Consider the following 6015-nt stretch of genomic DNA (forward strand, 5'->3'; position numbering starts at 1 on the left):
TTTTATTCCATTTTTAGAATATTATTTATGAATATGCTTATAATCTAATGGTTCAAATTCAAAAACTTCAAATAGACGGCATAGATCAAGTGCCAAAGGGGTGGCAACGCTTCAATGTGATTTTAATGACGTTCCAAATCAAGGAAATTTTTAGGGCAGATTGTGAGCTGCAAGCTCTGTCTGTCTCTCTCTCTCTCTCTCTGTCTGTGTCACAACTTGGCTGCGGGACTCTCCTTCCATGCTATAAGTTGGTATATGGAAGGTAAGCTTTTCTGGATTCCACTTCAGCCTCCATTGTTTGTTCTTGTAGATGCAAGAATTGGCTGCGATGTCTTCAAATTCCAATGCCCTGGATTGAGCTGGCCATTGCGTACTATTCTTCTGTCAAAAGGAACATCCTAGAGAGGCGAGAACTGGCTGGTTTGCATGTGGTCAACAAGTTCAGCGCTCCATACCAGAGCACTGACGAGCATCCTGCAGAACCTTTTTATTTGCCAAGGACAGTAAGTTGCATATGCCAAGATTGAAAAGAGCCAGGTGATACGTTCACCATCAGCAGCTGATCAGGTTTAGGAGGTAAGTAACTCTCCTCAAGTGTGTTTGACAGGCTGTTTGTTTCCTTGGTCGTTTCAATAAAAAAAGAAAGTGGACTATTGCGGGAAGAGGCTCTCCTTGGGTTCCATGAGAAAGCTCTGGAAATTAGCAGGTAACTCCTCAGGTTTTGTGTTCTTTCGGGTGATCTGATCTTGTGTCATGCCACTCAGGCCAGGAAGCACCCGGCACTGGCCAATGCAGTGGGTCAGCAATTAGAATTTATCTGCTTGACCCAGGGGGAAGGACTGGTAATTTTATTACATTGTTTATTTGTTCTTGCCTTGGTGAAAAGCTTAGTTTCAGTTGCTCAATCCTTGACGTGATTCCATCTGAATAGCATACCAATTTTCTTATGTGCCAGAACGTAGCTGGTTCAAACTGTTCTCAGCTGTGGTGAGTTGCTGATTCAATCTTTCAAAGTAACAGTAAAACCAAATGATGAACAGAATGTGGTAGAAGTTGCAAAATCCTTCAATCTCTTTAGGCGAGAGCTGGACGGAAATTGGGCTTGCTGGCCTTGGTGGCAGTGAAACCTTGGCGGCACCAATGATAAAACTACTGGACGAGGCCTTTTGTTGTCCTCCTCTTGTGAGTATGCCAGGCCAGCAAGGGAACGCTTGGATTCACTTGCAAACACAAGTACAGAACTCCAACATTCGTTCTTGCTTCCTCTTGGTATTGCTCTCATGTTTTCCATTGCTTTCACTTATGCTCTTTTTTATTAGTGTGGCTTTATAATGGAGACGGTCCTTCTCAGTCTGAATAACACCAATGATATTTGTCATTCATGAAGAAAGTAGCATTTATTTCGACAAACATCGTTACTTTTGAGCTGAGTCCCAGTCCGAGTGAAGATGGCAGCGATGATCCAGCAGCAATTCTATAATGCAAGCAGCCTGATCGAGGTGGGACCTCTAGGATTGATGTTGTCATGTACACTTTTGCTATGTCATCGAGCTCACCAGATATATGTGCCTTTACATTCTCAACTCCTTTCATTTGCTCACTTTGTGTATGTTTCAGAGAGAAAGATGACAAGTCATGTTTTTCTCGATCAAATGAGTGAGGTAAGAGAGGTCTCTTCCCTTTTGTGCCATTGTAAACTACACATCCAGTCTTGTGATTATTTTTACAAACTGCTGTGGCATTCAAGCTAATGGCTCACAATCAATACAACTATTCTTTATATTGTTATTGACTCTGATATCTTTGTGGCACTTTTCTTTCTCATTGATGTGGATCACTTACTGATGTTTGATGTTTCTGTAGGAGAAAAGATGGATCGGAAAATGAAGATGTAAAAATGTGAAAATGAAGTAATCTCAGCACATAATAGTAAGGATTGCAGGTTTAATCAACCTTAAACTCATGACACTGTGTCCAGGTAATTTATGGTAAAGTAGAATATGTCGAATTCTAGAAAAAGTAGTTGTTCTTATTTCCAATGAATGAGCTTTTGGAGGTGCTTGTGTGTTTTACAGCCTGGTTTTCCTATTGCAGGTCTCCCTTCTTATTCCCAGGAGTGGCAGAAAGGCTGGGATTTATTTATTTTGGTTCTTTTGATTGGAAACTACTGAGATTCAGTGTTGAGCTCTAATAATGAAAGGCAGAGAATTTATGGTTGCCATATTCTTGCAGTGGGGATACAATCCTGAAATTTTGTGTTTACAGTTTTGGAGCCGATCAAAATATCCAGTATTTGCTTGAAATTTCCCAACGAGGAGTGCACTGCGAATACAGCAGTGGTGCTCTCGAGTTATCGTCACTGGAGCCACTAATATGAACGTGACTGGCTGCTCAATTAATCAGACACCATAGTTGAGTGCCAACGCTGTACCATTATGGGGTTCTTCCTCCTCTATCACTGGAAAGCAACATGGCAGTGACTGTTTGCCGACATTCTCGAGATTTTTACACAAGTGGTACTATGAGCCGGTGCTAAAGCCGGGACAGCCTCCACTTCCACCGGGTCCGCTTGGATGGCCCGTCTTTATCAACATGGCTGCTTTTCTCAGAGCCTTCAAGTCTGGGTTACCATACTCTTTCATGGGTCACTTCTTGGTTTCAGGTATAATCGAGTGGGTTTTACAAGGCATTTCTGTTCTAGCAGCCCACCGTCCTGGTTGCCACACCAGAGGCATGCAAATTCGTGCTCTCCAAAGACAGCTTTGAGACAGGATGGCCAAAGAGCGCTGTTGTGCTCATTGGACGAAATCTGTTTGCGAGATTAACTGAAGCGAGCTACTTGAAGCTCCAGAAGCTTACTGAGTCACTGTGAACAATCCCAAAGCTCTTAAGCAGTACGTGCCCCTACAACAGCATGCCTTGCAAGGTGGTCTACGGAGCATAAGATTGTTCTTCTTACCGAGATGAGAAGGGTAAGTGATGTTTACTTCCTCTCTGTCTTATTTTCTCGTTGATACTGGTTTTTTCTGATATGACAGTTCACGTATCTAACTGTCCTCTACATTTTATATAGGAAAGACTCCAGTCTCGATGTGGATGAGATTTTCTCCTTGTACTACATTGTCAACCAAGGCATTCAGGCTTTCCCCATCAACTTCCCCAACACTACCTACAACAAAGCCTTGAAGGTAAAAGCCATATGCATTGTCTTACATAGTTTTGTGATGTTTTCCCATTCTCAGGCCAGGTGAAAGGTCATCAAGCTTATCCAGGACCTGATCAACCAGCGAAGAGCTTCTAGAAAGACACAGGAAACAAGCATTCTTTTGTTGCTCATGGATGAGCTGGATGACAAAGGAGAGTCTCTGGAAGCGCTGAAATCATAGACATGCTCAACATGTACATAAACGCTGGTCACAACTCGATGGCTGATGGTTTCCTAAAGCAAAATCCTGATGTGCTCGAGAAAGTGAAGATAAACATTTACAATTTCATACAAACTTTCCTTCATACAATCTTTCTTCTTTAGGCCACATCCAGACTATTCTGTAAAAGTTTCAAACTTCTGTAAGTATAAAAAGATAAAAGTATTCTAGTGAATTGTACCTCATACAAGATGATATCCTATGTATTCTCATGCCTCTATTATTCTAATTCATCCCTGTCACTTCTGTATTTGGAAGGAAATGCTATTTATGAAAACTCTGCATTTATGTTTACCCTTTGCTCCAATGGACCTAACGAAGACATGTTCAAGACAGATGCAAACTGGCAGGTATTCTTAAAGAACCATAGAACTGCACATCATCTCTTTAAGGGAAATTTATGAGGTGCTTGTAAGGCTCTAAAGTGTTAACCTCCTCTGGATGGCATCTGAGGAATGTCTAGGGAATGAGAAACTGTAAGCTGTAGCATGATATTTTCTTGCTCTAATAAGTAGTTAAATAGAAGCTGCCTGTTGTAGCCTTTGTGGCTTTGCTTGACTACAAACCAATGCTTACAAGGTCAGAATGACACAAGCAGATATTCATAAAGATGTATTGTATTTTGCTATTTAGAGAAATCTTTGTATATATTCCAAACATACAATTCTTAAGAACATCTCAAAAATATCATTAATTTTGTAGAAAACTCTTCTTTTGAAGACTTAAGAAAATTAATCTCACTTATAAAAATCCTCGACAAATATCAAACTTAAAATTAATGTAAATCAAAGCTATATATGTGAATTGTAAGTTTTTTTAAGAAATTCATTTAGGAAATACCTTAAAGTATATATTATATGTTAATAATTATATTATGTTATACTTTAAAAATTAAAAAATGTCATTATATTATTCTTGTATATTGTAATATGTTAGATCTAAGTTTATTTATTTATTTTTATGTTCTTTATAATGAACATATCAACAATAAAACTTAGAGAATGAAGAATTTAAAACTTTATTCACAAATGATAATGTTGAAACAACAATACATATTATTTTAAAATAAAATTAAATTAAAATTATACTTCAATTTTAATATATTTTGAGAATATTATTATATTATATTAAATATAGTATTAAAAATAAAAAAATATGATTATATAAATATGAATGTGCTAGATGTAAGTTTCTAATAAATTTTTTAATATTTCTTATAATCTAAGTTTGTTTATAATAATGTTCTCCTTTAGATAATTGCTGAATATTAAGCATTTTTGAATAATCTAATAGTAATTTTTATATTTAAATTTTTTAGCTATTTAGCTATATATGATTTTAAATCCTTCAGTAATAGACAATCTTGCAGAATTTTTCTTAAACTTTCAAAGTTCCTTAGAAATTTTGAAATTAAAACTTCTAGCATGATATTACCTAAATATAATCCTTAGAAATTTTGAAATTATAACTTCTAGCATGATATTACCTAAATATAATCCTAATGAACTATAGTTTATAATTTTCAACTTTATGGGTTACAATCTAGATATTTAATTTTAGAGTTGCTCTACTAATTTTTAACCTAAATCACTTTTCATGAGAATTTCGTATAGACCAGTCTTTTAAATATTTAAAATTTTATTTCTATTAAATTTCTTTCTTCTTATTCTAAGTTTTTCTTTCTCAAATATTTTTTTTCTTCATCATTTAACTTTTGTAGTAGTTATCTTATATATTATAACTTACAAAATGTGTTACATACTCTTGATCTATTAGTAACTTATATTCTGGTTAGAAAGGTTTTACACATGTATTAATATTTTTTAAATAATATCTAATATAAGTATTTAATAAAATAGATTTTCTATCTTTACAGGCTGAGTTGTATTTTTCTCACAAATGTGACATATAATTTTACTCTATTTCGAGACCATTAACGTTTTTTTATAAAATACTTAATTTACCATTTGAACTAATACGATGTTTTCCCTATGCTTAGGTATGATTGATATAATACAAAATTGAAACAAAACATAAAGCTCATGTAAAGTTTTAAGATAAATCTATACTAATGCTTTATAATAAAATTATGCATTCATGTCGCATTAATAACATGGTATCTAATATGGTATAAGCTATCTCATACATATTGAAAGATCAAATCCATTTCTTGATTATATCCCAGTTACATGAAGATTTAAAATAAAATAAAACAATTGTTATTAGCTGAAAGAATAATATAAAATTATAAATTATAACATTATACTAATGAGTTTGATAAAAATTATATTATATTAAAAATATTCATAAGAACATTTGAAAAGAAAGAAGAGATATTTAAGAGTACATAAAAAACTTTATTTATACTAAATCATTAAACAAATCAAACTAAAATCAAATAGTCATATCTGAAAATAAATATTTAAAAAATAAAAAATAATTATGATTTTAGGTGAATTGTCAGTGAGAGTAAATTCAAAGAATAAAAAATAATATTTTGTTATCTTCTGCATAACATTATTTAGCTTTATTTAATATTTCTAATAAATTTTTTACAAGTGATTTAAAAGTTAAATTAATCAGCTTTAAA

The sequence above is a fragment of the Selaginella moellendorffii genome, unplaced genomic scaffold (assembly GCF_000143415.4).
Source record: "Selaginella moellendorffii unplaced genomic scaffold, v1.0 SELMOscaffold_17, whole genome shotgun sequence".
Lineage (NCBI taxonomy): Eukaryota > Viridiplantae > Streptophyta > Lycopodiopsida > Selaginellales > Selaginellaceae > Selaginella > Selaginella moellendorffii.